The sequence below is a fragment of the Phocoena sinus genome, chromosome 12 (assembly GCF_008692025.1).
Source record: "Phocoena sinus isolate mPhoSin1 chromosome 12, mPhoSin1.pri, whole genome shotgun sequence".
Taxonomy (NCBI): Eukaryota; Metazoa; Chordata; class Mammalia; order Artiodactyla; family Phocoenidae; genus Phocoena; species Phocoena sinus.
This window is the reverse complement of record NC_045774.1, coordinates 25973889-26001741: the sequence shown is the minus strand read 5'-3', so window position 1 is coordinate 26001741 and position 27853 is coordinate 25973889. Positions and strand designations below refer to the sequence as shown.

At 41.0% G+C, this 27853-nt stretch overlaps 1 long non-coding RNA gene across 1 annotated transcript; it reads right to left on the bottom strand.

Moving 5' to 3' along the window:
* Positions 1-700: 700 nt before the first annotated feature.
* On the bottom strand, positions 701-27853 carry LOC116763804. Its single transcript, XR_004352623.1, has 4 exons — positions 27705-27853; positions 13591-14273; positions 12818-12882; positions 701-941 (listed from the first exon to the last, which is right to left on the bottom strand). It is a non-coding gene; the product is annotated as an uncharacterized LOC116763804 (long non-coding RNA).

Sequence of the window (27853 nt, the reverse complement as noted above, 5' to 3'; positions counted from 1 at the left end):
TTAGGCCATGTAACTCTGTGATGTGGGAGTTGTCCTGTGCATGGTGGGATGTTTAGCAGCATCTCTGGCCTCTACCCACTAGATGCCAGTAGCACACCCAGTTGTGACAATCAAACATGTCTCCAGACATTGACAAATATTTAGGAAGGACGGGGCAAAATCACCCCAGGTTGAGAATCACTCCTTTAGTTGAAGAAGTAAGAAACACACACACACACACACACACACACACACACACACACACACACACACACACCATTGCTTGGCAAGGAGCAAGGACAAAGAGGAACCACAGACGGGAGAAAGGCATTGACTTTCACAGAAGGGCTGAGGGCCAACTGTCTGGTAGTTGAAGCTGCAGCTTTCTAAATCTTGATTTTGCAGAAACAGGTAGAGACCAGGGTTGGGTTAGCTTTGGCCTCATTATTCTTTCATCCTATTCTTTTTTTCTGGTTGGGTTGAAGAAGTGCCAGAGAATAGCAAGTCACAACAAAAGTCATTCTCCTTACCAAAGATTTGGGCAGCTCAAGTTTGTCCTGTATTTCCCTACTTTGATGAAATTTAAATTGTTAAATCCCCTAAAGCAGGGGTCCCCAGCCCCTGGGCCCCGGACTGGTGCCAGTACCATGGCCTGTTAGGAACCAGGCCACACAGCAGGAGGTGAGCGACGGTCGAGCAATCAAAGCTTCATCTGCCGCTCCCCATGGCTCCCCATCACTTGCATTACCGCCTGAACCATCCCACCATCTCCCCTGTGCATGGAAAAGTTGTCTTCCACGAAACCAGTCCCTGGTGCCAATAAGGTTGGGGACCACTGCCCTAAAGGATCTTTGTTGGTGGGGGGATTCATGAGTTGGGTCAAGGACTACACTTTAGACTTTATCCAGCTGCAAACCACAGCGTGAAGGTGACTTCATCCTGGAAAATTCTCAACCTAAAGCCTAGGAAGAATTAAATAAAAGAGTTTAAAAAAAAGATTATTTCCTGCTGTGTTCAAAATCCTGTGTCTTTCCTGTTACTAACAAGAAACTTACACACACACCGGCACATATATCTCTTGGGGCAAGATAACTTATGAACTGAAAACCAACCCAATGCACTTTCACCTCTTTGCCTGAACACTCTATACTTTAAATACACTTCAGAACTATTGCTGTCTTTGTTCCGTGGCCATTTCCTTCCAAACTGTATAAAGGACTATTTCTTTCAAGCAGTCAGCAAATAATATGTATCAAAGATCTGCTATCTTGCCCATACTTTAGGAAAGACAAAGAATCATAAGATCCAGTCTCTCCACTCTCAAAGTAGGGCACTGCTGTGAGAAACTGCCTGTGTATCTGAGGTGGGAAAGCATTTGCAAAATTTTCCAATCCAGGAGCTCTTCTGTTCACAAGCAGGTCAAGTTTCAAAAGTTTATTCATTTATTCTTTTGTTTATAAGTAAAAGGAGGCCAAAAGGTGGTTAATATTGTCTTGTTTCATTTTTTTGTTTGTTTTTGTTTTTGTTTTTGCGGTACACGGGCCTCTCACTGTTGTGGCCTCTCCCGCTGCGGAGCACAGGCTCTGGACGCGCAGGCCCAGCGGCCACGGCTCACGGGCCCAGCCGCTCCAAGGCATGTGAGATCTTCCCGGACCGGGGCACGAACCCGTGTCCCCTGCATCGTCAGGTGGACTCCCAACCACTGTGCCACCAGGGAAGCCCTGTCTTGCTTCTTGATGTATTTCCACCAAATAGAATGGAGAATGATTTTGTTCATGTTTTAGAATTTGATAAACTCTTTTCCTCTCTACTTGGATATGTTGTCATTGTGTTAAGCATCTTTTTTCTAAAATAAAGCAACTTTAACTAAAATGAAGATCTACTGAGGAAAATTATATCTCACTTGATGAGATTTCCAATGTTCTATGAAACCTCTTAGCAACTATGTTTTGATGTTATACAAATCTTAACAGGCATTAAATTTATGAAAACCTCAGTCACATTTTCACCATGCTAAAGCCTGGAGTTATTGAATTCACATTCTACGCTTCTCTAAATTTACCTCGGGCTATTTTGTGCCTAGCCTCCTGGCTGGGTGGCCGGGTGGATCTGTTTTATTTCTGCCACCACAAGCCTAATGCTGAGTCTTTACACAGGTCCCTCCAGTACTTTCCATTAGGTGCTGCCAAGGTCAAAGGCTGCCTTCGAAGTCTCAAACACAGGAATCAAAGGCAACTTCTAACCTTGGGAAAATCCCTGCTAGACTGATTATGACATCATGGACAACAACACAAGAGGAGGCTGACCTGACCTCTCTATCTCTCAAAAACCAAGTTCCTGGTGGTCATTATATAATCTAGGGGAGAAAAAACTATTCCTTTACCCTCTTAGGTTCTTTTTCTGCAGGCTGTGAATTAAAATGACTGAAGGAAACCAAAATACGTAACCCTAAAATATGCCACTTGGGCATATTGATTATTTTGGATTATAGGCAGTTAAGAAACAGCTGGTACAAGAAGGACACTCTGATCCTTCTTTTTCTTCCTGAAAGCTGGAGATAAAACTCCCTTGTGAAAGGTGCCCTCCCTGTGTCAGAAAAAAGGAAGACATTCTTATCACCCACCAGAGGTGGGGAGTTGGGGGCTAAGAAATCTATACAAACAAACCTTGTTTTACTAACACTTTTTTTTCCTAGAAACTTCTTCACCATTTACTACCCCCAACCCAAACCCCTGTGTTGTGTGAATTCTTCACAAATTTATTGTTTCTTTGTCTAAAAAGTATAAAAGCTTCCCGCTTTTGTCACTTAGGGGGTTCATTCTCTTGAGAAATCTTCCATGTACATGTAAAAATTTAACCCAATGCGTATGCTTTTCTCCTGCTAATACGTCTTATCACAGTTTGATTCTTAGGGACAGTCGGAGACCCAACAAACTAGAGGAGAATTTTACCTCCCCTACAAGACAAAAGACAGAAGAAATGCATACAAATTTATTTGATGTTAACATTTTTATGTGACATAGAGGTGGGGGAAAGACTTTATAGGAAAGAAATTTTTAAAAAACCCAAGACTTGGGAGCTTATATACCATCTTAACAAGGGACAACAAATTGTTAAGAAATGACTAGGCAAAGGAAAGGAGTTTAGGCTTCTAGGGATGTTAATTATGTGAAGTGACTAGGAAATACACTAGGGAAACTAATGGAATTTTGGGAGCCAGGGCACACCAGCCAAAAATATGTCCCAGTGGCATATTGATTATCTAGAACAGAAGTTACTTAAGAAATGTCCAGTGCAATATGGACGTTCTGACCTCCTTTCTGTCCCACTGAAAACAGGAACTAAACCTCTCATGTGAAAGGTGCAGTCCCTGCATCTGGAGGTAGAAGGACACCCCGATCACCAGAGAGAGGGAATTCAGGCCGAGAAGCCTGTAAAACAAACCTTGTTACTTCTTTACCAGCCCAAGCCCAAACCCTGTTTAGATTCTCACTAATTGAGCACCCAAAGCCTAAGTTTTTTGTCCTGTCAATTACTTACCAATTTATTGTTTCTTTGTCTAAAAAGTATAAAATATGTCTGCTTTGTCCACTTCTTAGGTCCCTTTTCTATGAGAAAGTTAAAGTTTGTTTCTTTTTCTCCTGTTCATCTGTCCTGTGCAATTTCATCATTAGTGCAGCCACAAGAACTCAAGATGGGTAGGGGGAAATTTCCCCTCCCCAATGCAAGAGAAAGGTTATTTTCAAAAGGTCTGTTTGTTCAGACTCATCTGAACATCAACTCCCCTTCTCCAGTGATAAGAAGTTTCTCTTCTTCCTGGTACTGGGAGGGCACCTTTCTCATGGGAAATTTACGCCTGGCTTTTGGGCAGAAGGAGAAGGGCAGAGAGGCCTTCCTGAACCTGCTGTATGTCAATTGCCTTCAGCTCAAAATAATCAATATGCCAAAGTGACATATTTGAGGGTGGCATGTCCCGATCCCCTTCAATGGGCTCCAGGATTTTCTTGCTGGATCGTCATTTACTTGCCCCGGCAGCGGGCAGGGTTGGATGTTTGAGTGGTTTTCAGGATATTCTCAGGGATGGCCCCTGGGTGTAGCTGGGAGGTCCTCCACCTCTTGCTTCATTTGCTGTGTTTTAGTGAAGGAAATGGCATTGGATCTTAAGCATGAACTCAAGGGCTGACCTTCACATTTGCTATATTGGCCCACCCGATACATTTATTTCCATTTCCTCAGTCCTTTGTTCTCTCTAGTACTGATTACCGAGGCGTGCACAGATGGATCATTTTTCACAGGTGGCATGATTCACTCTTTGCCCTTTATAATATCTGTCCAGCAATTCGTCCAATTTTGCCTGCAATGCTTGCCATGGTCTCACAATTTTCAACTTACTATCTGTACTTATGTTTTTGTCAGAGTGACACATTTCTTCTAAGATAATGATCCTAAAACATCTTTGCAACCAAACCTCATCCGACAGAAAAATATAATGGCAAACCTGACTGTGCATGCCCGTTGAGAGTATCTTTTGGTGCTGGCACAGTTGAAGTGCCTCCTCTCTGGAAGAGTTTTATTCTAAGTTTATAAATTATTTAGTAGACAGGGCTTCTGTGGTATCAGTTTGGAGTCAGTTACACCAAGAATTCATTGCTTATCTTCTCCTTGTCTCTTAGAAGACAGTGGGGTGTAACTCAACAAGGACGGACTAGGAACCACGGTCCTTCCCACACCCCATAGCTCATTTGTTCTTGGACCCAGGTCTCTGCACCTCAATTTGGTCACCTTTGAAATGAGAGGGTAAACTAGATTATTTGAATTTTGCATTCCAATGCTTAGATTCTATAAATGCTATTCAAGGCTGTGCATTTCTGTTCATCCAAAAAATTTTTATTGTGTGCAGGTATACGGTGCTAGGTGTATTATGCAAAGAGGAATCAGAAAAGTTGCCACTGTTAACAGTTAATAGAGAGTTAATAGTCTAACAGAAGACGTAAGTGCGTAAATAATAACACACAATTTATAAAATGATAGACAACTCTAGAAAGGAACAGAGAAAACAATTTCTACTTCAAGTTGGTCGTCCATTTTTGGAGAGCCAGTTAAGATGCTACCCCTCAGTCAGATTGCTTGTATAAGTAAGATTAAGGGCAAGGTAGACAGCGATTTAATACTTTTTGTTTTTGTGTATGTGAGAATTTTTATGATTATAAAAGTAATGCATGAGAAAATGGGCAAGGGACTTGAACAGACATTCACAGAAGGCTAGTCAACATATGCAAAGGGGCTTCAGCTCATTAGAAAACAGGGAAATGCAACTAACCATCCTGAGAAACCACTACACACCCACCCAAAAGGGCTAAGATGATATCACGTGTTCACCGAAATGGGCAACAATGAGAACTCTCATAAGCCGCTGGTGAGTGTGTAAATTCATACAATCACTCTGGGACACTCTGTGACATTACTACTAAAGCAACCAACCCTCTCCACACTGCAGGACATAGATATTCTACTTCTAGGTTCTACCCCAGCAGAAATGTGTGCACTTGTGAATGAAAAGACATGGAAAAAGAATGTTCATAGCAGCGTTATTCATCACAGCTGCACTGTCCATCAGCAGTACAGCAGGTAGATACATTTTGGAAGATTCATAACTGTAAATACTATGGTATTTTTCTGTACAGTCCTTTTTGTGCATATGTAATATTAAAGATACACCCTCTGTGCCCTTCCGTTAAAAATGTAATAACACAAGCATTTCTTCCTAAGATAAAAAGTTATTTGTGAACATTTTAATGGTCACACGGTAGTTGACCGTATTCTTGTTACCATGATAATTAACATGCACTGTGTGCCAAGCACTGTGTTCAGTACTTCGTTTTCTCTATCCAGCCTGATCCCAGAGTGCTGTGCTTCAGCACAATCATTGTTTCATGTCATCACCTACGGCTGAAGTCCAGGCAATCTGCTTCTGCCCAAAGCCCCAGCCTCTGAGGCTGCTGGTCCGCTAGTCCTCAAAGCGTCCTTTTATCTCCTTACCAAACCATTAGCAAGCAGGGCCACAACCTCAGACCCACTGGCCTAGCCAATTCCATCTACCAGAGCAATGCTAATACTTGGAACAAAGTGGACATGGTACCACACTTGCTGCTCGTATGGCTGTCCTCCAGTTTATCTATTCCTTTCTGGAAATTTCAACCTTATCATCTCACTCTTACTCTCACAAGTCTGCCTCAAAAATTTGACTGAAGACAGGAGATTAAGAACCCTGACAATGTACTTCCATAATCTTCCTATTCTTTTTTTCCTTCCCACTATCACCCAGGCAGGAAGGAGCTTGACATTCCCTCTTGACTTGACATTCCGTCGTCTCGGCTGGAGCTCCTCTTCCTTAAGGCAGTAAAACCACATTAGACCATGTGACCGATGGGAATGTGACCACATTAGACCAAGAGAGACCGATGGGAATCTCTTCTCTGCCACGGAAGGAACTCTATGGTCTGAGTCCTCCAGACTTAGCCCTTGATATGGGACCAGAAGACAATACCAGCAATTGGTAAATATCCCAAACAAAAATATATTGCTCTACTATCCAAAAATTTATCTTTGTCTTACAATTACTATTTTTAGTGTAGAGTGAATGCCTGCCTCACGTCTCTCCTGAACTGTATTTATGGGGTTTTTTGTTGTTGTTGTTCTTGTTGTTTTTTTGCGGTACGCAGGCCTCTCACTGTTGTGGCCTCTCCCATTGCGGAGCACAGGCTCCGGACGCACAGGCTCAGCGGCCACGGCTCACGGGCCCAGCCACTCCGCGGCATGTGTGATCTTCCCGGACCGGGGCACAAACCCGTGTCCCCTGCATCGTCAGGCGGACTCTCAACCACTGCGCCACCAGGGAAGCCCTATGTATTTTTTTTCATCACTACATTTACAGGCCAGAAAGAGAGAGAAAGAAAAAAAAAAAAGAAAGAGAGAAGAAAAGAAGTAAAAGAATCTTCAGTTACTTTAATTTGCACATTTTAAATTTCTAACATTGAAATATTTTTCATTTGTTAACAATTTTTATTTATATTTCTATGCAATGTTATATCCTTTATTCATTGCCTTATATGGAATTTTTTCTCATAGATCTTTATGACCATTTACTTTTAAAAATTAAGCACAATAACATTTTGTTTGTCATATTAGCTGAAGATACATTTCCCAATTTTTTCACCTTTTAATTTGATTTATATAGTTGGTTTCTGGTAGTTTAAAACCTTATATCATCAAATTGATGGGTTTTCTGTTTTCCATTGCCTTTAAACTTGAAAAGTCCTTCCACATTCAAAGACCCAATAAATATTTACCTTCATTTTTGAAAATGTTTATGGTCTGATATTCTCATAACTAAAGCTTTAAGTGAAGTTAAAAATCTAATATGAGTACAATTACTCTTTAAGTAAGATACATTTCTGAGTTGGAAACTGGTTTTTTATTGACTCTCTACAATGTACCACACATTTTATATACACCTGCATTTACTCTACCCCCGAATGCTTGCAGACGGACATTACTGTTTTCCCTTCAAAGGTGATACAACTCAAGATGAGAAAGGTCAAACACAAACTTGCTCAGACAGTGATCGGTGCAACTAGATTTAAACCCAGCTGGGACTATCCATGAGATATGACTGGCTCTGAAGACCATGCTATACGTTGTGGACAGTGTAGTCAAGCATTTAAAAAACCAGCTCATGGCTGCTAGTGTTTAAACTTAACTGATTTCTCCAAGTTTCGGCTTCCAAATTCACAATGCCCCCCAAAATAATTTAAATTGAAGTGAAGGGAACGATTGTGCTGCATTTCCTGAAAAAATGATGACGTTTTACTCTTCTTTTGGTCTCCAGTCCCACTCCTAAACAATATTATTAAAAAGCAAAAGGGGGCTTCCCTGGTGGCACAGTGGTTGAGAGTCTGCCTGCCGATGCAGGGGACATGGGTTCGTGCCCCGTTCCGGGAAGATCACACATGCCGCGGAGTGGCTGGGCCCGTGAGCCATGGCCGCTGAGCCTGCGCGTCCGGAGCCTGTGCTCCGCAACGAGAGAGGCCCCAACAGTGAGAGGCCCGCGTACCGCAAATAAGAAAAAAAAAGAAAAAAAGCAACAACAAAAAATGTCCTGAACCATTTTTCCTATCTAGCTATAACATTGCACTAAAGTCTGCGCTAGTACTGCCCAATAGAATTTTCTCTGATGATGTACATCTTCTGTATCTGCCCAATACAGTACTGTGCCACTGGGCACATGTGGCTATTGAACACTTAAAAGTGTGGCTGCTGTAACTGCTGAACTAAATTTTTAATTTACTTTAATGAAAATTAGTTTAAGTTTAAGGAGTCACTGGCTACTAAGTGGCTAGTGTATGGACAGAACAGGTCTATAGATTAAGTCCTTGTGATTATCAAAGACTTTCAAATACCAAATTTTAAACCTAAAATTTCTTCCCTTATGTTAGTCCATTGTAAGCAAAATAATTGTAGTTTAGCATCTGGTTCACTTTACCAGAATGGAATTAGTAGTCACATCCACCAGTAGAATGTCAGTAAGAGCTTCCTCATGGGCTGCTATTTCTAAAAAAGAAAATGCATAGACTCAATAGCACATGCATGATTTATGTTAAAACTGCTCACAGTGGGCCATGCCAAGTGGGAAGAATAACCGTGTCCATCATCGCTGAATCCTAACTCTAACCTGCCCATATCTTCCCCATCGCTATCCAAATCTTCCTGAAATCCTTAATAAAAATGGTAGCTGACATCAGAAATATTGAAGGCCTAGAGAGAGACTCCGATTTCTCTTTGAATATTCACCAGTAGCTTCACTGCTTCCAGAAAACAAAGGTCATAAAAACCCAAAATAAGGGTGAAAAAAACAAAAGACCGAGAGTACAAGAAGTCAGCAGAAAAAATACACTTTTCTGAATTGGACTGGTTACCAAGAGTCTCAATTCAAACTAAATGAGGTCTTTTCCACACCTTGGCAATCGTAAATAATGCTGCTATGAACACTGGGATACATGTATTTTTTCCAATTAGTGTTTTGGGTTTGTTTTTTTTTTTGATATATAGCCAGGAGTGGAATTGCTGGATCATATGGTAGTTCTATTTTTAGTTTTTTGAGAAACCTCCATACTGCTTTCCACAGTGGCTGCACCAACTTACATTCTTACCAAAAGTATACGAGGGTTCCCTTTTCTCTACATCCTGGCCAACATTTGTTGTTTGTGGTCTTTTTGATGATGGCCATTCTGACAGGTGTGAGGTGATACCTCATTGTGGTTTTGATTTGCATTTCCCTGATGATTAGCAACGTTGAGCATCTTTTCATGTGCCTGTTGGCCATCTGTACTTCCTCTTTGAAAAAATGTCTATTCAGTTCTTCTGCCCGTTTTTTAAGTGGGTTATTTGGTTTTTTGATGTTGAGTTGTTTATATATGTTGGATATTAATTTCTATGGGTCAAATCATTTGCAAATATTTTCTCTCATTCAGTAGATTGTCTTTTTGTTTTATCATTGGTTCTTTGCTGTGCAGAAGCTTTTAAGTTTCATTAGGTCCCATTTGTTTATTTTTGCTTTTGTTTCCATTACTCTAGGAGACAGATCCAAAAAAACATTGCTGAAATTTATGTCAAAGAGTGTTCTGACTATGTTTTCCTCTAGGAGCTTTTTAGTATCTGATGTTACATTTAAGTCTTTAATCCATTTTGAATTTATTTTTTGTATATGATATTAGAGAATGTTCTAATTTCATTCTTTTGCATGTGTCTGTCCAGTTTTCCCAGCACCACTTATTGAAGAGACTGTCTTTTCTCCATTGTATATTCTTGCCTCCTTCCTCATAGATTAATTGACCATAAGTGGATGGGTTTATTTCTGGGCTCTCTATCCTGCTCCATTGACCTGTGTATCTTTTTTGTGTCCATCAACAGATACATGGATAAAGAAGATGGGGTATATACATATATACAGTGGAACACTAAGTCATAAAAAAGGAGGATATTTTGCCATTTGCAGGAATATGGATGGACTTGGAGGGCATTATGCTAAGTGAAATGTCAGACAGAGAAAGACAAATACTGTATGATATCATTTATATGTGGAATCTAAAAAGTACCACAAACTAGTGAATGTAACAAAAAAGAAGCAGACTCACAGATATAGAGAATAAACTAGTGGTTACCAATGAGGAGGAGGGGAGGAGCAACATAGGAGTGAAGGAGTGACAGGTACAAACTGTTGGGTATAAGATAGGCTCGAGGATGTATGGTACAGCATGGGGAATATAGCCAATATTTTGTAATAACTGTAAATGGAATGTAACCTTTAAAAACTGTATAAAAAATAAGAAGTAAAAAAATTGATGTAGCAATTAAAAATTAAATAAATAAAATAAAGTATATATGAAAAAAAAAGGTCGATGAGGTCCCTCTTTGCAATGCATCCCACCCTTCCCTTCAGGACTGGACCTCCGGGGACTTGCTCTTTCATTGCAAATGGCCAACCAAACGTTTCCATCCTGCTGCTGCACCAGAGCCTTTTAGGTTTGGCTCTGGTCCCTGAAAGTAAAAAGTATTTCTGTCTGGTTCCCAGAGTATCTACCTCTGGCTTCGAACTGTGGTGCCCTGTTCTGAACAAGGTCCTACTTCACTCCTTTTCCAAGGTTTTCCACTGTTTGTGACCCCTAAAATTCTCCCTTTATTCCTATTCCATCAATCTTTACACTGGATGGTTTACCCATAGAGTTTTCAGCAACCAGTTGTTAAAAACGTAGTCTACTTCTCCTGTGTTTGGAATGAAGTAGCTACTGAACAAATATTTTGTGAATGACTCATAACCCGGGAACATGTAAGCTGCTGAATGAATGATCAAGCCCCTCCCAGCCAGGGAATTGATGTCACCATCACCCATTTCAGGGTAGAGTCACAACTACTAAAATACCTTAAATATCTGTGACAGGAATAAAATTTTTGAGGCATTAAGTCAATACTTCTTGTTTCTGGTGATTCATTTTCCCTAACTGTTCTGGAAGTTGCTACCCATTGGACCCAGGGCCAGAATTGGATGAGAACAAGAGCCATCACTGCACTTTGTTTAAAAATGAGGTCTTGGGCTTCCCTGGTGGTGCAGTGGTTGAGAGTCCGCCTGCCGATGCAGGGGAACGCGGGTTCGTGCCCCGGTCCGGGAAGATCCCACATGCCGCGGAGCAGCTGGGCCCGTGAGCCATGGCCGCTGAGCCTGCGCGTCCGGAACCTGTGCTCCACAACGGGAGAGGCCACAACAGTGAGAGGCCCGCGTACCGCAGGAAAAAAAAAAAAATGAGGTCTTAAAATATTATAGTTAGACAAAAGTCTAAAAACAAACACTCCTGTTTTGCAAAAGCTGAGTCTTGCTGAGAAAAAAAAAAAAAAAGGTTAAAAAGGAAATGTGTGTGGTCTGATGAGCTGGATGTCAGAGGACTGGTTCTGGGGAAGAAGGGAGAGACAGGCAGTTCTTAGTCCCAAGAAGGGATTAATCGCTAAGCCCCCATGACAGCCTTCCTGGGCTGCAGAAAGGAGCTGATTGAGGGGTAGGGGAGAAGGGCCAGGGCCAGACCTGGGGTAGGGAGAATCAGAGAGGTTTGGGGGAAATCTGTGAACACAGTGTGAACAGGGAAACTAGCCAGCTTCTCATAGATTTCCAGTCATCCTGCCCTGGGAGAATGGACCTGGGGCCACCCCAGCCCCCAGGGGTATCACACACTGCAGTGTGGTACTAAGATGGCAAAGAGAGGATGGGACTGGGGAGAAGGAGGATATAGGTACCAAGGGAACCATCTGACTGGATGAGGCTTGGAGACAGAGTGCAGAATCGACAGACCCATGGAGACCATGTGAGCGGCCCACTGGACATCAGCAAGGGACGTCAGCACGATATCCAAGGTGCATGGGGCTGATCACCCCTATATGAACAGCAAAGCCTGGGGAGCCGGCTGCTCCACAGAACCCTGTGGGCTGCAGGGGGCAACCTAGGGACCAGAAGTCCTCCCCCCTTTACCTGGCACACAGTTCTCTAGTCTAGAACAAGAAAAGAGAGAGAAATTCTTGAGAGGGGAGAAACTGCCCTGTATGAGGGTTTGAACTTTGAATGGACCCAATATTTACCCCAAAGAACTTTTTAGCCTGGAAAGTATGGAAATTGTCATCACTGCAAACAGGGGTTCCAAGTAAGATGAGCTCAGTGAAGGAAAATAAAGATGCATTTCTTCATTTTTTAATTTATGCATATCTGATTCATGGTGTGTGAATTTTGACCCCACTACAAATACATCGCTATTTTTTTAACTATCAGTATATGTATTGAAATCTTTTTTTTTAGTCTAAATTAAGAAATCAAACTTTACTAGTATTTAATATGGAGATTGACAATAGTGCACATATTTTGTGATCAGAGTACATGATCAAAATGTGTAGAAACCAACTTCCTCAGAGACTATTTTTCCAAAAAGATTAGGAGGAAAAAAAATGCTTCCTACTCCTCATATTAGAAGCAATGATTACCAGATTGCATCTTAACTCTAGAAAACTAACTCATTCAATACACAGTGGTTTCTTACTATGCACCATGCAATGTGCAAGCTCTGTAAGTCCAAACTTAAAATGTAATATTCATTTGGGACTTGGTGAACATAATACCCTCACTGCCAGAGAAAATGGAAAAATCCTTAGAAAGATGATACCTGCATTAATTATAAAAATAAAACACAAATGTCTTCACCTTGCTTCTAACAAGACCCCAAACTAAGCTTAGGTGTGTACTCACTGGTCACCAACGTGTTGTGACTTCATATACAGTTAGTACCACCACCTCCAACTCTTCTTCATTACCTATGAATGGATGTTTACAGAGAGTATCGTGTCATTTGCATACAATGACAATTTTACCTCTTCCCTTCCAATTTGGATACCTTTTATTCCATTTCTTGTCTGATTGTGTGGCTAGGACTTCAATATCATGTTGAATGGAACTGGTGAGAGTGGACATCCTTGTCTTATTCCAGATGAACGGATGTTTAAATTACCACTTTAGTCCTTAAAATTAAGCAGTATCTCTACAAGCAAAATTATTCCTAAAGTCATAATATATCACTGTGTGATATATTCACTGTGTGAATCACAGTTTACACTGTGATTCACATTATTTCACTTAATGTGATGGCAGGTAGGGCATTTATTACATCCATTCTACAGATGAAGAAACAGGCTTCACTGTTCAACTGTCTTTCCAAACCAGGACTAACCCAGACCTTCAGACTCTCATACCTGCAACCACCCTTCTACTCAAATATCTACCTTGGCTACCACCATTCCTGGGATAACTGATTTGATCTTTGCCACTTATTTAAAGTGGGCTCTGTCTGCTTTAATGTGGAGTATAGTTCCATATCCTCACTTTGCACAAATACTCCCCCGACCGACATTGTCCACACTGATCTCACCTTCCTCTCAATGCCCACAGCATGTCTGTTCTCTTGACATAGCCATTTCATAATCTATCATACTCTCCCTTGAAAGAACTCTTTTTCTAGTACTCACCCTTCAATATGTTTACATCTTGTAGTCCTCAACTAGATGGAGCTCCTCAAAGATCTTTTCCTCTCCAGCCTTCTCATACTCCCTTGCAGAGTACTTGGCACACCACAGGACCACATATATTTGCAGATTCGTTGATAGGTTGAAAGAGTTCTCTTCCTTTCCTTTGAAAGGAAAAGGGTCCCAGAAGGTCCCTGAACCCCTGGGACAAGAGAAGAACTCCAAAAAACAGGCAACCACTCTGAAAGGGAATATGTCTTGCTTCACAATTTTTCTTATGACCATCCTTGCTGAGACCCCAGCAATTAATTTTTATTTAATTCAGTCCAGTGAAGATTGGGTGATTTCATTCTGCCGACAAGAATGCTGTTCTGTATTTGATGACTAAAACATATATGTGTAGCTTGCAAATATTATAGTAATGTCTTTATATAAAATCAATGCATTCCCAGGGTACTCCTGTGCCTTGCAAAGAACTATCAAATGTAATTGGGCTTTCTGACCTTGTGACACAGCCCATCAGCCACAAAGTGCCTCCTTTGTTTCCTTTTCTTAAAAAGTACATTCAATCTGCTCTGGACTTTCCCGTCTGTCAGTGCAGCTTGAGGTGACTTCCTGCCATGTCAGCCGACCGTGAGTCACGTCACTGCTGCACGTTAGCAAGGCTGCTTCTGCATCTTCAGCAACTAGGGAAAGAGAAGGATGGACGTGAGCTATCAGACACCCCGTCCCAGGGAGACCGCTTTTCTCCATGTTCATTTAAACCTCACGGTTATAAGCTTTGCCCCTCTATCTCCTGACTTTGTGATGATGCTTCAAAAGACAGGAAAACCAGTTTCCTCCTTTCCAGAATGAAAGTGACCTTTTAAAAAAATCCACCTCTGTAGTGAGTGAATCATTTATCTGGGCAACCCCTTTCTCCGAGGGGGTCCTTCCTTTGAGCCACACTTCAGGGATGTCTTCAGTGTAGTAAATGGCAATGACAGAAGTGCTAGTTCTGGGATTCAATGTGATGTAAGTAGAATTTAAAAGAAATTTCAAAATCACAGGAAAGGAACTATGAGGATAGATAGGGTGGATGTGAAATACAAAGAAAACTTCCTGGATTGGGGAAGCCATTGGAGCAAAATCATGAAGAAGTTGGGGGCTCAAGAATAAGCAAACTCTAGGAAGTTGGAGGAGTCTGGAGTCCACTTTTGCCTTCTGCAAATATCTTGCATGTTATTTAGCTACTTGGGAGTTTAAAATCCTTATTCAAAGATGATAAGGGAGCAGTGACACTAACCTATCTCATCTGATGCTTTTGAAAAAAGCCAACAAACTACTACTGTGGTGCACTCAGCAGACGTAAGTAAATTAGAAATGCTTTTTTCCCTATTAGGCCAGTGACACAACAATCCAGTTACACTGTCATCACCTCTGATTTATCCAGAGATATGGCTCATTAGCAGTGTCAGGGTATTGCCTTGGATTTGTGTTTGTTAGATTTTGTTTTTTCCCCCTTTTCCAGGGATTGTTGGCACGAAAATGATTGGGGGAAAAAACAGGTGAATTAAAGGTAGGAGTAGAAGAGTGAACTTATGCTCTCATTTATGATCCTAGCAAAAGGTATGTTTGTTGAGGGGTGGGGAGGAACTGGTCAGCCAAAACCCTCTTGAGACTTAAAGTAGGGAGGGTCACTGACCCTGACATAGTGAAGTTGAGAAAAGGTCTATACGCTTCTCACGGTAGAATGCCCCATCAGCATTCTACTCGTTTCAGTATCACTAACGATTAAATTACCTGTAACCATTCTAACCAAAGCACCACCAGCTCAACTATTGATATACGTGTAATAGAAACAGATGGCAAGCTTTCATTCTTGGTTTTTTTCTGTGTCATCTCAATTTGAAACTTTCTTGTCCATTTACTGGACCATACATCTGATCATATAGCTTGATACTGATTTCATTAAAAAAATGTGTCACTTTTTTTTAATTGAAGAAAATCAGGCTAATGCCCATCAAAGGAATAGGTGATGATTAATGGAAATTGGCTATAAATTACAATGTTTAAAAAAGGTAGAAGTCTATTTTCTTCATATAAAAGTCTGAAGGTAGAAACCTTGGTCTGGTATGGCAGATTTGATCCCCAAATGTGTCAGGGACCCAGGTTCCTTCAGCATTTTTCTTCTGCTGTCCCAAAGCTATGGTCCTAAAGTTCTGGTCCAAGACTTATATTACATCTGACTTATATTAGCAGCAAGGGAAGGTAATGAAGACTAAGGGGCTTGGGTGCATATGCCATTAGTCTGTAAAGAGGGTTCCCAGAAGCTACCACCCACATGGCACTACCCTTTATATCCCATTAGTCAGAAGTTCAGCACTTGGACACACCTAGCTGCAAGGGAGGCTAACAAATGCTGTTTCTTTCTGCGTAGGCATGGACCCAGCCAAAAGCCCATCACCGATGAAAGTTACTTACTGAAGGTAATTTCCTATCTCAGCCACAGAACCAAAGGACGTGATATATCACTTAGGTTCTACATACCTCCATGTAATATGCTAGTAAAGTCATCAGCACTGGTATAAAAGTTTGAAGACAAAAATAATAATTTACACTCATTACAGCTATTTGTAGACCATTTGAGGATTCCAGACAGACATAGCCATCTATTAGCTCTATAACATCATGTGTACATCTAACTACTTCTTTACCCTAACCTTTTGGGATTAACGATACTAATGATTCATGCTGATGAAATAAATGTAGCCATCAGCATCTTAGATCAGCACCTTTAAGCCCAAAGAGAAAAGCATGTATGCAGATCAGGGTTATATCTTTAGAGCATTCATTGAAGTTAATTCTTGGCATCCTGTTTTGGAGAAATTCGGATCTGTACTTATATGTATGCTTATATATCTTGTTTAAATTAAAAATTTCACTTTTCTGTATTCCTTCCCATAAGGTCTAGTGATATATGGGCACTCCTCAAATGTCCTTTTCATAAAAGTTAAGAAATTTCAGTAATACAGATTTGGTAGCTAGTACTACTGAAATAAATTGGAAAGTTCAAAATTTTATTAAGAAGCTTTACCAATTATTTAGTGTGAACTGCTCTAAGAATACCCACTGGCTCTCACTTAGAAATACCCTAAAACCTCTGTCATGGGGTTTGGACATCTCAGTTGTTTCTGAATTACCAATGGCAACCTGCTGATCATTCTCTAGGGCTGGACCTGTCATTCCTAAACAGGAAATGAATAATGACATCGTCAACTAAACTTGAAGTGGAATCTTAAGGAAACAGTTTACCACTCTTTCAATTAAAATGAAACTACCTTTTTAAGATAGCATTTTCTGTAGAAAATTTTTATAGGTCCTTAAATATGACTAAACCCCCAAACCAGGGAAAGGCTAAAATTCTGTCCTGACTCAAAGACAGAATTCCACTACCAGAGTCACCTACCACACTTCAGCAGCACCCTGGATTTTCCTGAAAGGATCCCCAGCCAAGGATTGGGCAGGTTTAGCCATGTGCTTTTACGAAACCAGCTGATGACACAGTCACAAAGACTATAGCTCAAAGGTTGTGGATTGGGCTGATGCCAACCCTGGTAAGATGCCTTCCATTCAATACAAAGAACTGTAAGCTCTTTAGATATCAAGACACTCCTTTAGTTCAAACATCTATGTTGTCTGCTCATGGTAAAACACCACTTTCAGCTCTAGCGTTTTTACGAAGGGTATTTAGTCCGCTTTGGCTCAATTCTGGCCTTTCTTGGTATTTATGGAAAACACATGTTCATTTTCAGCTGCATCTGCTCATTTTCTTTTAATTCTTCTTATCTCTCTGGATTGCTTCTAAATCAAGAATCATTCTCAAAATCACAGCACAGAAGTCAGTCTAAAGCAGCCGTCATCTAGAGGAGCCTAAGAATCTTAGACTTAAACCATGTTAGAGGTAGAAAGGCATTTAAAGATCACCTAGTCCAAACTCAGTTCAAAGGAGTGAGGGTGCCCATATCAGTGCTCACAAGCAGAAGTGCAATCAGACCTGGACCCCAGGAATTTTCAATTCAACTAACTTTGACCCAGTAATTACACTTCTAGGAATCTAGTCTACAGATACCCTGAAATATATACAAAGATATTCATATACAACCACGCTCATCCTATTAATAAGAGGAAGCATACCAGTAAAAAGATGATCATGCAAAGTGATGGGCTATGTATAGGTGAAGGAAACACAGAAAGAGTGAGAGAACGCCCAGGAGCCTGATTCCACAGTGGTTACCTCTAAGGAATAGGATTGGCTGACCAGTAGGGGAGGAAGAGGGCCATTCACATTTTATTTTATATACTCCTGTTAAACATTTTTTAAATGAAACTAGTAAGGGGTAAAAGGAGCACAGGTGTGACTCCCTGACTCTCAAATGACCATCCTCTCATTAAAAGTATCAGTGTTAACATTTTCCCACCTTACTATAGGTGTTTACCAGTTTGCCCCTTTCCCAGTATCCAGATAATGTAAGTGTATACAACATTCTTTACTGTTGGCTAATGCTAGAAATGTGATTTTTCAAAAACATTCAGTATGATAGAAAATGATTCTTTTTCCCCACCAACATTCCTTACAGCCTGTGGAGGCCATGTGGGTGATGGTATGTAGTTTTGATAAAACAGGGCTCTTTCCTCCCTCACTGTGACACTCCATCAGTGAACTGGTTATGAACTTTTGCTAGAGTGTTTCTTTCTCTGAACCTGCACATGGGGATGAGTCCTGGCCATGATAATATTAATATTGTAATTCAAGTTTTCTCCGGGCTTACCCAACTGCACAGATAACAAGAACAACCCCAACTCAAGTTTCCCTGGTTCTTTCCGTAGCTTGGGGACAGTAGACCTTCAACCTCCTGCAAGATAATTTTCAAATATTTCTGAAGGTCCCTAGAAAAGTATCTTCCATGTGCTGCTGAGTAAGATCCCTCCACCAAGCTAGTCTAAGGGGTCTTCCAGCCTTTTGATGGCCATCACTGTCCCCTGCTTGGCACTTCCAGCTACTTTTGCAGCCGAGGCCCTAGAAATCAGAGATGTTCAAGCTGCTTGGCATTTTCTTTTAGGTTAGAGGTGTGCTTCCTCTCACCCCCCACCACTCATGCCCAGCCCCAGTGGCAGTACTCAGCCGTGTGGCTTCTGCCCCAGTATATTATAGAATTATTAGTGATTCAGAATTTCACTTTCCCTTTGTAGTTCCCCTCCTGTTCAAAGGACTCCAGCTTTCATTCTTAAATACGTACTGATAGCCTGCTCTGTGCAGACACGTATAATATGTACAATGATGGATAAAACAGCCAAGGACCCAGCTAGCATGGAATTTTTATTCTCTTCATGGAGAAAGATAATGAACAGTGAAATAAAAACAAGTAAATATACAAACTACAATTGGAGATAGGTGCTGTGAAGGAAACAGAGAAATAAGGAAGGAACTATTTTGGTAGGATGGTCGGAAAAGGCCTCAGAAGTAGTGATGGTTTATATAACAACTAAGACATTGAAATGCCTGGTTTGGAAAAAGGGAGGTGAGGAGATGGGGGAGAGAGGAGAAATAGGAACAGAAGGAGGAGGAGGGGCGAACATTTTTTTTTTTTTTTTTAACATCTTTATTGGGGTATAATTGCTTTACAATGGTGTGTTAGTTTCTGCTTTATAACAAAGTGAATCAGCTATACATATACATATGTTCCCATATGTCTTCCCTCTTGCGTCTCCCTCCCTCGAACATTTTTAATTATTAGGAACCAGGAACATTCTAAAAACTTTACATACATTATATCTTTTAATCCTAACACAATCCTACGAACTAGGATGACCTTTAGCCCTGCCTCACAGATGAGTCAAATGAAGTGTGGAAAGGGTAAGTAAGTGGAAAGGCAGAACTTGAACACAGGCAGTCTAAGACCCTAAGGAAGGAAAGACTTTGAGTTATTTCAGTAACTTACAAGCCATTGTGGCTGAAGCAGACAGCAGAAAAGGGAAATCAGCACACAATGGAGTTGGCAAGGCAGGCAGGGACTAGACCATGCATGAGTAAGTAGTCGTATTTCATCCTTGGAGTTATTCATGGTTAACGTTACTCCAAAGGAACAGTGCTGTACTGCGGAGCCAGCTGTAGTCATGAAAATAATGATTACTTATATTCTTTTTGTAAGCAGAAGTATTAGAAAATGAGAGTGCCTTTCTTTTGTTGTGAATAAGACATGAGACTTAATATCCCAGAGAATTATGATCCAGCAATCCCACTATGGGGCATATACCCAGAGAAAACCATAGTTCAAAAAGACACACGCACCCCAATGTTCATTGCAGCACTATTTACAATAGCCAGGTCACGGAAGCAACCTAAATGCCCATCGACAGATGAATGGGTAAAGAAGATGTGGCACATATATACAATGGAATATTACTCAGCCATAAAAAGGAACGAAGTTGGGTCATTTGTTGAGACATGGATGGACCTAGAGACTGTCATACAGAGTGAAGTAAGTCAGAAAGAGAAAAACAAATATCGTATATTAACGCATATATGTGGAACCTAGAAAAATGGTACAGATGAGCTGGTTTGCAGGGCAGAAATTGAGACACAGATGTAGAGAACAAACGTATGGACACCAAAGGGGGAAAGGGGCGGGGGTGGTGGTGGTGGTGGTGTGATGAACTGGGTTATTGGGATTGACATGTATACACTGATGTGTGTAAAATTTTTTTTTTTTTTTTTGCACTACGCGGGCCTCTCACTGTTGTGGCCTCTCCCGTTGCGGAGCACAGGCTCCGGACGCGCAGGCTCAGCGGCCATGGTTCACGGGCCCAGCCGCTCCACGGCATGTGGGATCTTCCCGGACCGGGGCACGAACCCGTGTCCCCTGCATCGGCAGGCGGACTCTCAACCACTGCGCCACCAGGGAAGCCCCTGATGTGTGTAAAATTGATGACTAATAAGAAACTGCTGTATAAAAAAAGAATTAAATAAAATTCAAAAATTAAAAAAAAATTAGGCCAATGAATGATCCTACAATGGCCTCTAAGTGCTCAAGTGAAAGAAAGAGTCACACGTCTTACTTTAAATCAAAAGCTAGAAATGATTAAGCTTAGTGAGGAAGGCGTGTCAAAATCTAAGATAGGCTGAAAGCTAGGCCTCTTGTGTCAAACAGTTAGCCAAGTTGTGAATGCAAAGGAAAGTTACTGAGGAAATTAAAAGTGCTACTCCAGGGAACACCTGAATGATAAGAAAGCAAAATAACCTTAGTGCCAAGATGGAGGAAGTTTTAGTGGTCTGGATAGAAGACCAAACCAGCTACAACATTCCCTTAAGCCAAAGCTAATGCAGAGCAAGGGCCTCATTCTCCTCAATTCTGTGAAGGCTGATAGAGGTAAGGAAACTGCAGGAGAAGAGTTTGAAGCTAGTAGAGGTTGGCTCATGAAGTTTAAGGAAAAAAGCCGTCTTCATAATATAAAAGCGCAACGTGAAGCAGCAAGTACTGATGTAGAAGCTACACCAAATTATCCTGAAGGTCTAGTTAAGATAATTAATGAAGGTGGCTACACTAAACAACGGATTTTCAATGAAGATAAAGCAGCCTTATATTGGAAGAAGCAGCCATCTAAGACTTTCATAGCTAGAAAGTAGAAGTCAATGCCTGACTTCAAAGCTTCAAAGGACAGGTTGACTCTCTTGTCAGGGATTAATGCAGCTGGTGACTATAAGTTGAAACCAATGCTCATTTACCATTATAAAAATTCTAGGACCCTTATTATGCTAAATCTACTCTCGCTGTGTTCTATAAAAGGAAGAGCAAAGCCTGGATGACAGCACATCTGCTTACAACATAGATTACTAAATATTTTAAGCCTGCTGTTGAGAACTACTGCTCAGAAGATTCCTTTCAAAATAATACTGCTCGTTGACAATGCACCTTGCCATGCAAGAGTTCTGATGGAGATGTACGAGATTAATGTTGCTTTCATACCTGCTAACACAACATCCATTCTGCAGTCCATGGATCAAAGAGTAATTTTGACTTTCAAGTCTTATGATTTAAGAAATATATTTTGTAAGCCTAAAGCGGCCACAGATAGTGATTTCTCTGATGGATCTGAGCAAAGTAAACTGAAAACCCTACGTTTCCTTCCCTGTATTCCTGTTCATGGCCACTGACACCAGTATCTATGTCCTAGTAAACCAAGTTGGAAATCTTGACGTCAGTATAGATTCTTCACTGTCCTTGTGTACTCAAGTACTCACTACTGCCTTTAGATTATGTGTGTAAATACCTCTTCCCTCTTTGGCATTACTACTTTCGTCAGGTACTGAAGTTGTGCAAAAGCATCCTAATATGTCTTCCTGCCTCTAGTCTCACTACTGTTGTTTCTCAGACTATCCTGTAGTCAGAATAAATAAAAACACAAATTTGAAAAAAAAAAAAGATGCTGGAAGAATGAATTACACTTTTCTGGCACATATGTTGACCTTATATATAACTTAGGAAATTGTACCATCCCCCAGTGCTTACCTGTAGCAATTCATCCCCTGTGTCACAGAATTATGGGTGACAAAATTAAAGAGCATTCTACTTGGGGTTGAATCCTGGGTTAATAACCACAGAGATGAGGAAGGGCAAGAAGAGGAGCCAGTTGTCAGAGTGAGCTGGTCCTCTGCTGACAGCCAAGAGTTCTGCCTTGATGGGATCAGCTCTGAGTACCACCCTTACTCATGGCCACAGGCTACAACGTGGATCTTCTCTCTGTGCTACCTAACTTGGTCAATAAGTCCTGAAGATGAAGAAGTACCAGTGTCTGGTGCACCCAGTGCAGAATAAGAATGAAAAGGGGTGAAGTGACTGCTTTTCTTAAAACTCCAGTAAGTTACATCACTGGAAAGAATGAAAAGGCAACTGTTTTTTTAATCCTAAGGTCAGCTTTTTGTTTACTTGCTCTCCTGGATCCTTTTAGAGGATTCCTCCACCTCCTAGGAAAACACAAATTGCTCCCCCCGCAAAGAAAAATTGAGAAGATGTACTCAATCTAATCACATAAGCTTGAGTCTAACCTCAGCTCTAGTCACATAAACTAGGAAGAACAGACAGGGGGTTTCCCAAATTCTGTTTGCTTGTAATGATAAGCCCTTATTGGTTCGCGTGTTCTTCCTTCTTGTTGAAGAGTGTGGACATCCAAACTCCAGAGCCCCCTCTCCAGCAGCCCCGCAGTTTCTGTTTGGGGATCCACGTGATTCCTAAAAGGCTACTTCCATCTTGGTGGGAAGGAAGGCACATGTGTGCTGGGCTAAGCCATCAGCACACCTATCCCCCAGTCACCATGACTGTGACTGAGCCAGTTCATTCAGAGGGACTCTCAGGACTTTTGCTAGGAATGCGAGATGAAGCCTCCATGTCCCTCCTGCTGTATTTGAATTAGAAACCCTGGAGCTAGAGTCATCTGGGGACCACAAGAGGAGCCTGACTTAGGATAGGGTCACTGCTAACAAAAACAAAGTAGACAGAGAAAAGAGTGAAGAGCTAGGTTCTGGATGACATCATTGAGACAAAGGACCCCACCCCAGCAGAAAACTGGACTTTTCAGGGATGCGAGTTGATTACATTCAGTTCAACAAAAATTTATTGAGTGACTGCTTACGTGCCAGATATGGTATCAAGCACTTAGAATACATGAAACCGACAAGAATCACTGTCCTTATTCAGGAGACAAGCAATAGACAATAAACATAACAAGTAAACTGGTAGTGTGTTAGAGGGTGATAAACGCTGTGGGAAAAGGAAACGAAGAGCAAGGTAAGGGGGTGGAGAATGAGGGATGGGGGTTGGGGACGGGGTCTCCGTGATTTAAGCTGGAATGAGATGGGTCTCTTTGTTACTTGCTGTCTATTACTTGCAAATAAACACCTGAGGACATTTTAAATACTTGCAACGCCCCAACCCCACCCAAACAAACCCCCAGATGCAGCAATTATAATAGACACCACCACCACCACCCCCACCCCGCCAACGAAAGAAAAGGATTGTTAATTATATTTGTTTAAGATTCAGGAAGGGAAAAAAGTTGTATTTGAATTCAGGATAAAGATTGAACGAATTGATTTCAAAACACAGATCCACATTTTGTGGCAGGATGTGGGGAAACTCTTGAAACACTTCCATTTCAATCCTGTAGCACTTTGATAGAAATTACAATCCTTTCCTAAAGCAGCAAGATTGTTCTACTCCCACTGTTTCTGCTTCTTGACATATAAAAATAACCACTTGTCTCTGTTTCCAATTTTGATTTATGGAAAATACAGCAAATGAATGTCCTCAATGCTTCATAACTTGAGATGTTAGATTCTGTGATTCATTTTCCCAGGGACCAACTTGCAAGAACTATGATAAAGTCAAACGTTATCATAGAACTAAGCTGAAAGGCAAAAAGCAAGAAAGGAAGGAAGCAAGAAAGCAAGGAAGAAAGAATGAATGAGAGAGAGAAAGAGAGAGAAAAGTACCTTAATGTAGAGATGTCTGTTCCCACCCACCTTTCTGTGTACTGTGGCTAGTGGCTTCCTGTAAAGGAAACATTTTGTCGACTCTTGTCTTAGTTAAGACTGGCATTCCCCCCTTGTACAACTGTGCAGTGTTGTGTAAAAGAAGAAACCATCACCATAGAGACTCTGGTCTCTTGAACACTAGTTAGGGTAGCAGTGTCTCTCTGTCTCTCACCATAGAACTTACTTTTTAGTGGGTATCTGTTTGTAGGCTGTGTGTTTTTAGATCCAACGTCAGACGAACTAAAGCTATACTCCAATAATGCCAGAAAGACATAAACATGACTGAATTGGCGAAGTGGGTTTTCATGCAAATGCGTTGTGCCATTACCAGTTTCAGATCTCAACGCCAACTTTCCCTAGATGCCTCAGAGTTTAGCCTCAGTGAAGCTGAACTGCGTTACGCAGCAGGCAGAGCCAGGGAGAAGGGTTGGGGAGGACAAACACAGAAGGTATCCTCCCTCTCAAAAGTCTCTCCCTAAAACCTAAATGATGAAAAAGCACCGGCCCACTTCAGGAAGACACACTGAAGCTAGAATTATATTGTTCTTACGTTTGTGAAAAGAGGCACCTTAAATCATCGGAAAAGGAAAGATTATTCAACAGATCACGTTGAGACATTGGTCAGCCTTTTGGCAAAAGAAGGTCCTCCCAACCTACCATTAAATTCCCAGTGGCTGACACCCAAGGACACATGCACACAAATGCACACACCCAAGTACACACACACACACACAGGCAAAGAAATCTAACTGTATACATACCAAAAAAAAAAAAATTAGCTGAATATTTGATCACTGGTGGTGAAGGGACTCTAAGAGTCATGTAAGAAATCCCAAGGAAAATGATGACAGACGTGATCACATGAAGATATTAAACTTAAGAAGAATGTAAGATGAAAAAAAAGAGAGAAAGAACATGAGACGAAAATACAAACATCTAAATAGAGGGGAAAACCTTCAACGGATATCATGATAATAATCTAACATCTTTAAAACACAAAGAGTTTATAAAATGTGATTACAAAAACATGAAAATTCCAGAATAAAAATGGGCAAAGGACACCAGACAATTCATAATAGAGCAAATATAAATGAGTTTAAAAATAGATGAAAACATCTCACTATTTAAGGCAAAATTGAAACAGCAGAAGGGAACATTTCTTACTACCAAGTTAGCAAAACATCATTTCTTTTTCTAATAGTGCTGATAAGAGTACAATGAAACAGGAAATTTCATTCACTACTAGTAGGAATGTAAAACTTTCTGGAAAGCAATCTGTCTTTTTTCAAGAGGGCTCAAAGATGCTTATGTCCTTTGACCTAGCAATCTTACTTCCAAGAACTTATCATCAGAAAGTAATTTAAAAATTACAAGATATGGACAAATAATCACTACTTATAAAAACCAGAAGCACCCAAAAATGTCCACTACTCATTTCAATATCTTATTGAACACCTAATATGTGTCAAATGCTGAGCTGGAACAGAATCCAAACACAAAACAGACGTGGCCCTCATCCTTGCAGAATTTACAATCTGGGTGGAGATAAACGGTTAACTGAGTAATTACGACATTTGCTACCAGACCTCAGAGCAGAGAGAACCTAACCAGAGGAAGTGACATTTAAACTAAAATGTGAAAAGTGTGTGAAGTTCAGCAGAAGACAGGGATGATAGAGGGAAGAGTGTTTCAGCAAAAGAAAACAGCATATGCAAAACCTGGAGGAACAACCAGCTAGAGAGCTTGGGAGTTCAGCAGGGCTGGGTCAGCCAGGCAAGGAGAGGTGGGTGGGAACCAAAGGGCGACAGGCTGTAAATCACGTTTAAAAGTTTAGATTTTACCCTGAAGGCACTGGTTTGATCAATTATGCCACATTCATTACATGAAAATATGACCTATTAAGAGAATAGTTCCCATGGTGTTCTATCACCTGAGGAGGCTCAGAAGAATACAGAAGGTGATTTTAACTCTCTTCACCTCCTCAAGGACATGGAAGTCTCCAGTTCCAGGCTTTGCTTACCACCCTCTCCTTGGGCAACTCCCACCCTTCCCTTCCCAACTCAACTAAGAGGGTCTTTGTGTTCCTGAGTAACAAGAAAGAGTACCAAGACTCTATTTGGCACAATAGGACCTAGTAGGAACCAAACTGGAATCGCTTTCCTGGAGAAGGGAGAGACAGACATGAGGGAGTGCCCCCTATCCGGGAGAAGAGATCTTTCCAGATGGGAGAATGGCTGTGATGGTGCTAAGGGAAGCTAAGTGTTAGGTACCAGGTCTTGAATTCATGAATAAAGACGTGAAAACCTCCCCATCACGGGGACAGCCCCACTTCTGAATGCACCACTAGGGCATGGCAAGGAGCTAGGGCATGACAGTCAAAGTGGACTGAAAACCAGAAGACCACACACCTGGTTTCAGCCTGTGTCAGGCTCCAGGATGATGATGATGTGTGTGTATGTTTGTATCTTCAGGAGAACAGTAGAACCATCTCAAAACACAAGTGAGGTTAACTTTTCCAAAGAACCTTGGTGAGTATGGTCAAGACAGACCTTTGACTAAGAAATGAGGAAATCTGTGATCCATACAGCATGATCATGAAAAAATAAAAGAGAAAACAGAATGTTGATCCTCTGTTACAAATAAGATAAACATTACATAACCAATAATAAATGTATTTATGAAGAGTTTGTAAAAATTAAAATTAAGTAAAAGAAAAAAATGACAAATTGTATAGAGTATATTGTCAGCTTTGCTTAAAATACACACACACACACACACATGCACACAGAGTCAACAAAATGCAAGAATATACTCCAGGCTTTTAATGGTGGTTATCTCTGAGTGACATTTTTTTCCTCTGCTTTAATGCATTTCCAAATTACTGGATAAGCATATTTTATTTTTATAAATGTTTGTTATATATCTTAATCATTTTAAAATGTTAAGCTCTTAAGAGAATAAGCCTAGCTCAGTGCTTAGCCCATAGTAGTACTACATAAGTAATATTCATCAATAAATGAAGTGAAACAACTTCACTGCAAGAGTGTACACAGACTGTGAAAACTATTCAAATGTTTTTGACCTACAGAGTGTGCATGGGCCCCATTGACTCTGACCAATGACTTACCTGCTATTGTTTTCCTGTCTGGGGGCATCAGATGAAAACAAAGCTGATGCTACTCCTTTGCTCTCAGCAAACACAGAAGAAAAACGACAAGGCATTTATTGCTTTAAAATCTTCATGTCTGTAGCCTCGTCACTACTGATTTTTCAGGCCTGAGGAACGGGGCCTGAAATTTCTACTTACTTTCTTTTTTAGATTACGAGTCATTTGAAAATTTAGCCAAATTAATTAAGAATACTCTATCCAAAAAAATCTACAACTTTACTTTCAGGATCCTCTCAATCTAAGCTAAAGATAAGAAAGCAGCATGAAGGTGCTGCTGTTACCTGGTTAAATCTGACAACGGTGAGACGTGTGGATGGTAGTCTACAAGTTTAGAAACAGGAAACAGCGCTTGCAGCACTTGCCATGGGGCATACTCACCGAGAACGTGGCTATGTAGGAAGCCAAGATCAGAGGAGTAGCACAGAGGAGGTCTTCGACAACAAAACAGTTTATGGTGAGAGGCAGTGTTGTGAGATTGTGTTTATGTGAACACACAAGCCCTCTCAACCCACGTCTGGTGCCTGGAG